Source organism: Neophocaena asiaeorientalis, unplaced genomic scaffold, assembly GCF_003031525.2.
Source record: "Neophocaena asiaeorientalis asiaeorientalis breed wild unplaced genomic scaffold, Neophocaena_asiaeorientalis_V1.1 scaffold114, whole genome shotgun sequence".
Classification (NCBI taxonomy): Eukaryota; Metazoa; Chordata; class Mammalia; order Artiodactyla; family Phocoenidae; genus Neophocaena; species Neophocaena asiaeorientalis.
In genome coordinates, this window is record NW_020173116.1 from 5,935,373 (window position 1) to 5,941,996 (window position 6,624).

The window sequence follows — 6,624 nt, forward strand, 5'->3', positions numbered from 1 at the left end:
AGGGATCTGAGGCCAGAGACATGGCCAGGCATCTTAGGGAGGCCTGGCTTTGCTGCGGGGCTGCTGCAGCTTCTCAGGAGAACCAGGCCCAGCTTAGGAAATGTCCTATCGCCCAAGAGGGAGCCCAATGTCTAAGAACTGATATAATTGGGAGACCATTAAAAATCAGAATGTGATTCCAGGGCAGTGTCCCCCATTTTGCCATCCCAGCCGGCATCGAGCTATAACCCTTTATTGTGCTGCTCGGCTCTCATCTCCCAGGGGACAGTGAGGGCAGCCCCGGCAGACCTCTGCGTTATGACCCGGCTGCTGGGCTACGTGGGCCCCTCAGAACCCCACTTTGTGGCTGCAGTCCCCACCATCGCTTTCTATCCGCTCTTCTGGAATGTGGTCGCGAGATGGGAACATAAGACCCGAGAGCCGAGTGGGGCGTTCGGGTCCCCCCACCTGGCCTGCTGCACGCTGGGCGAGGCCATCCTGCTTCTCAACATGCTTCGCTCCACGCAGGCCATGCTGAGCCAGCCCAGGATGCAGAGCCTGGACAACCCCTTGGCCTACCGCGTGGGCCTGGCACTCCTGGGAGTGGGTGGCGTGTTTGTCCTTTCCAGTTTCCTGGCTCTGGGCTTCACGGGGACCTGCCTAGGCGACTATTTCCGGATCCTGAAGGAGGCCAGAGTGACCACGTTCCCGTTCAGCGTCCTGGACAACCCCATGTACTGGGGCAACACAGCCAACCACCTGGGCTGGGCCATCATATAAATCCCGGGCTCCCTCTGTGCCGCCTGGGCGATGGGTCAGCTCTCGTGCCACCATGGAGCCCAGGGCACTGGTCAGGGTCCCCTTCCTAGAACAGGGGTCGGTAAACTCCCTATTACAAGAGTGGGAGGTCTCCGGGCTGCAGGCAGGTGAAGGAATGGCCGTGGCTGGGCGCCCCACTGCCTTGTTCATGGACACTGAAATTAGAATTTCACGTAATTTTCACGAGTCACAAAATATTCTTTTGATTTTTTAAAACAATTAAAATTGTAAAAGCTGTTCTTGGCAAAAAAAAAAAAAAAAAAATTAGAATGTGAAGTAGATGGCCTGGAGTAGCTATGATGTCCACTTTTCTTTTAAAATACCCTCTTCCTGTCTCTCTACGGTTGTGAATCTGTTGCATACCCGCCCAAGAAAATTTTGAAAACAAATAAAAATCTCCCATAATCCTTCTACCCAGAGATTTAACTTCTATTGCTTAAAAATGTACCTACCATTTTATTTTGTAATTCAGACATCAGGTGTGCAAATCAGATTGTGACCCCTGATCCATGACACCCTCTCATCATAAAATGCTTTATTTTGTTTGTTTGTTTTTCATAATGAGCATTTCTACCCGATATGAACACTAGGTCTTTGACAATGACCTACGAAACCTTTGGGCTCAATGGTTTTCCTACAACATACTCATCTATTTACATTTTTTTTTTCTTACTTGAGCATGTGCTGTATACACTCACTCCTCCATGTGCCTCCCAGGGGGTTTTCTGGGGTGGAATTCCATCACTTAGGTTGCTTTCTTCTGCATTGTTCTTTGGATCTCAAAATGGACTGCCCATTTATCTCTCTCTGCACAAGGGCCCTCGGAGTTAGGAGTGTCCCTGCTTTCGCTCCCTCGTTTATCTCTGGGGCTTCAGCAAAACCACTGCCAAGCCCAGCCAGGTGTCAGCTCAGCTCTCCCTCGAGGGTCCTCCATAAAGGAGAGGCTCCAGTGTCCCCTGTGGCCTCGTAAACTGCTGTGGTCCAGTGCGTATCTTGTCATCTGAACCACTACCACCTGAGTTATGAAATTCACGTTTAAAAAATTATTTGCTAGAAATCGGAAAAGCTGTTTTTCAGCATCACGTACTTGCAAACCCTTCTCGGCCTTCTGCAGAATTCACTTTTGTTTCTATCTTGCCTTTTGTCATTGGTTTCATCCGTTGGCTACTCTTTTGTAGCCCTTCTCTATATTCCCAAATTCCTCTTGTTTCAGACCAGGATTTGGGTCTGACTTTCCACACTCTGGTGTTCGCGAGGGGGACAACTCAGGCTCTTTTGAGAGCATACAGAGCTGGTTCACAGGTACGGGAGGAGAACTTTCCCTGTCTTTCCCACTCCCTGTCCTCTTGTTGCCTCTGTTATTGATTTTCCCAGCTCTTCACTCTATGTCCCCATGCCTCTCCTTCCATCCGGAGTCTGCAGCAGAGAAGTTTCCAGTCGTGGTGGTTCACATGCCTTATCTAGTGAGAGTCTTGTCTTATGGACGCCAGAAGCCACTCACAAGCATCTAAACAATTTTTGATGTTTCTTTGAGATTCACAGATGGTAGGCGATAGTGTATGTTTCACAGCATTGCTACAAATAAATGATTTAAAAAACAAAATAAGGGAACTCCCTGGCGGTCCGGTGGTTAAGACTTGGTGCTTTCGATCTCTGGTCGGGGAACTAAGATCCCACAAGCTGTGTGGCACGGCCAAAACAACCCCAAACAAACAAAGACAAAAACAAACAAAAAACAAACAAAAAGCAACAAAAGCAAAAAAAACAAAAACAAAAAACACAAAACCAAAAAACCCAACCAACAAACCCCCCAAACCAAACCCTTTTCTCCTGTGCTTAGCATTTCTACCACACTCAGTCCGGGCTTTTGAGTTTCCAGGCGCTCCGCCTATCAGTTTTCCTTCTCTTTGATTGTGTGCTCTCCCTGTCCCCATCTTTCTTTCATGTGCTGTTCTCACCCGAAACCAGTCCAGAGCTCCCTATGCAGTTATGTCAATGTCAGGCCAGGCTGGGCCTGGGCCCAGAGAGAGGGGCTGATGTGGGAGAGCCCGAGGGCAGTGTTGGTGGATCTGTGAGCTCGCTGAATGGTCCAGGCCCTCTGACACATCCCGAGAAGACAGACCTGAGCTCTGGCCCAGCCCTGCCACTTAGCCCTGTAACCTCGGGAAAGCCAGCCACGCCGACAAAGCTGTCGTTCCACACAGATCCAGTAGTCCCCACATCGTCACATGGCTGTGATGGATTAAACATATGTAATGTGTCACCAAGGCAACTGACAAAAGTAAGTTCACTAAATGCTGACTGTTCTTCTTCTTATGAACAATGACAACAACTCTACAGGGAAGGGCTGGCCCCCACCTGGGGCTGACAGGCCCTGCGTAGTTCGCACAGGCCTCCCGACCCCTCTGGATGCTGGGCTCCTGGTCCCCTGCTTCCTGGCCTGTTTGCTCCTTGCCTGGATCTTTGCACATGAACTCTGCCACTGCTTGTGCCTTTCCTTCAAAGTTGGTCCCTGGATGCCTACCTGTAGCTCGTACCATCCAGCCACCTCACGATACCTCTGTGGAGCCTGGTCTCCGGTGACCTGTTCCACTCTTTGCTCCAAAGGCCCTCAGGTGCGTATTCTTGCCTTTGCACTTACCACGGGTTCAGATGGCACGTGCCTTGGAAACGGGAGTAGGGTGTCCTCCTCATCCCATTCCTGGCCCCTGGCAGGCAGCTGGCCTCAGGGCATCTTCCAATGCCTTTCGGCCAAATGCATGAAGCGCTGAGTGAAGGCAAGGAGAGGAGGTAGGTGTATCACTCCACTTCCTTTGTCGAATCCAGCTTTAGTAGAAAGTTCCTTTCTAGCTGCAAATCCAGAGCAATTCATGTCAAGCACTTAATTTTCACATCTTCGTTTCTCTTGAACGATCCCTCAGGTCAAGCCAAAATATATCCACCTTTTAATCGTTTCATTAATTTCCTTTCAAGTCATTTCAACTGGATTCAGTACAATTCATTCGAACAAATATTTACACAAGGATCATTAGGTGTTGGGCATTGCTATCATCGCATGGCTGAAAAGGGGATGGTCAAGGTTCCTGCCAGGACAGAATTTACATTCTACAAGGGAGCAAGATGCTGAGTTGCTAACCCAAAAATACACAGGGTGAGTTGATTTTGATAAGAGCTACCAAAACAAACACCAACACCACAAAGGAAGCTGAGTGGAATAATGGGCTGTGACTGATGGTGATGTGTGTGCGTGGGGGTGAGGCCTGAGTGGTGAGGGGCAGCTGCCTTGTGGAGACCCAGGGAGGAGCACATAGCAGAGCAATGGACGTGCAAAGGTCCTGGGATAGCAGAGAGTCAATGTATTTCAAGGACAGAAAGGAGGCTGGAGGGCCAGAGCACTGAGGGAAGGGGGCCAGGGTGAAGAGGTATACAGGCATCTCGATTGCAAACGGTGCTGTGTTTTCTCAGGGGCCTGGTACAGAGGAGCCTCTTTGGATTCAGTATGTGGGTGCCGACGGCTGCCATGAATCCTAGAGCCACGGAAAAGGGCATTTCTGAGAGGAATCTAAGTAAAAACCCAAATAACAAAAACATGTTATGTTCAAAATCTGTGAAAATGGATAACAAATTGGAACAATTTTTAAATGAGCACTTGAGGAAATATGTTTCCTTCATTTGCCTTCTGTCATGATCTCTGAAAAGATGAAAAACGGTGATTAAAGCTCTGGGAGGAAGAGTTGAAGAACTCAGATATCAGTTACCAGGCTTCCCTGGTGGCACAGTGGTTAAGAACCTGCCTGCCAATGCATGGGACACGGGTTCGAGCCCTAGTCCGGGAAGATCCCGCATGCTGTGCAGCAACTAAGCCCATGAGCCACAACTACTGAGCCTGCGCTCTAGAGCTGGAGAGCCACAACTACTGAGCCCATGTGCTGCAACTACTGAAGCCTGCACCCCTAGAGCCCATGCTCCACAACAAGAGAAGCCACCGCAATGAGAAGCCCATGCACTGCAACGAAGAGTAGCCCCCGCTCGTCACAACTAGAGAAAGCCCACGCACAGCAACAGACCCAGTGCAACCAAAAATAAATAATACATTAATTAATTTTAAAAAATCATAAAAAAATGATATCAGTTACCTTACTACATAAAGAAGATGTGGTATATATACACAATGGAATACAACTCAGCCATAAAAAAGTATGAAATAATGCCATTTGCAGCAACATGGATGGACCTAGACATTATCATACTACATGAAGTCAGACAGAGAAAGACAAACATCCTATGATATCGCTTATATGTGGAACCTAAAACATGATACAAATAAACTTATTTACAAAACAAAAATAGACTCACAGACATAGAGAACAAATTTATGGTTACCAAAGGGGAAAGGGGAGGGATAAATTAGGAACTTGGGAGTAACAGATACACGTTACTATATATGAAATAGATAACCAACGAGGACCTACTGTATAGCTTGGGGAACTATCCTCAGTATTTTGTAATAGCCTATACGGGAAAAGAATCTGAAAAAGAATATATATATATATATATATATATATATGTGTGTGTGTGTGTGTCACTTTGCTGCACACCTGAAACAAATACAGTGTTGTAAATCAACTATACTCCAATTTAAAAAAGGTATCAGTGATCTTTTTAAATAATAAATTTATTTTATTTTATTATTTACTTTTGGCTGCATTGGGTGTTCGTTGCTGCGTGCGGGCTTTCTCTAGTTGCAGAGAGCGGGGGCTACTCTTTGTTGTGGTGCGTGGGCTTCTCATTGCGGTGGCTTCTCTTTTTATGGAGCACAGGCTCTAGGCTCGCGGGTTTCAGTAGTTGTGGCTCACGGGCTATACAGCACAGGCTCGGTAGTTGTGGCTCACGGGCTTAGTTGCTCCGCAGCATGTGGGATCGAACAGGGCTCGAACCTGTGTCCCCTGCATTGGCAGGCAGATTCGTAACCACTGCGCCACCAGGGAAGCCCAGTATCGGTGATCTTATTTCAAATAAAAAGGAGGCGAAATTGGCATAAACCTTGGGCCAGATTTCTTTTGTACCAAGTCCAGAATCAGCATGTACAACTGAAGCCAATGTACCTCTCGTCTCAGACTTGCTGGAAATTCATTTAAGGCTCCAGACCCAGTTGTGTGCGAACAGAGGAACATTTCTAGTTGAAAAAGCTCTCAAGGACCATGGATTTGATACCCTCTCGAACAACAACAGCAACAACCACAGAGGGTTGTATTTACTGAAGAAGTCAAACCGTTCGAGAAGAGCTGTGGGGAACAGAGTCAGTGCACAGAAAACACACTGTAAACTCAAAACGTCTTTTGGAAAAAGAGCCGGCATGGGCCAGCTTTAGAGGCACCGCAGCGTCCGCTGAGTAAGTGCTTGTTATAAGTTCTTCTCTTCTGGCGCTCTGTACTTTTTCTGATCCACACCAGCAATGATCCAGCACCCAGAGCAGACTCAGCTTAAGCCAAACAAATGGTGATAAAAGATGGCAGTACCATAAATTCAACTCCATTTGAAAGAAGAGAACAAAAGGAAATGATTGCTCTTGCGTGCAGGAACACGATTTTTTTTTACTGTAGTTCATTTACAATGTTGTGTTAATTTCTGCTGTACAGCAAAGGGATTCAGTTATACATATATACATTCTTCTTCATATTCTTTTCCGTTATGGCTTATCACAAGATATCAAATATAGCTCCCTGTGCTATACATTAGGACCTTGTGGTTTATTCTATATATAATAGTGTGTATCTGTTAAATCCCAAACTCCTCATTTATCCCCTCCCCTTCCCCTCTGGTAAC

At 47.1% G+C, this 6,624-nt stretch overlaps 1 pseudogene across 1 annotated transcript; it reads left to right on the forward strand.

Annotated features, from left to right (window-relative positions):
• Positions 1 to 278: 278 nt before the first annotated feature.
• LOC112399040 (phosphatidylethanolamine N-methyltransferase pseudogene) lies at positions 279 to 759 on the forward strand (annotated as a pseudogene). The gene has a single exon (XR_003003145.1). The product of XR_003003145.1 is annotated as a phosphatidylethanolamine N-methyltransferase pseudogene (transcript).
• The last annotated feature ends 5,865 nt before the right edge of the window (positions 760 to 6,624 follow it).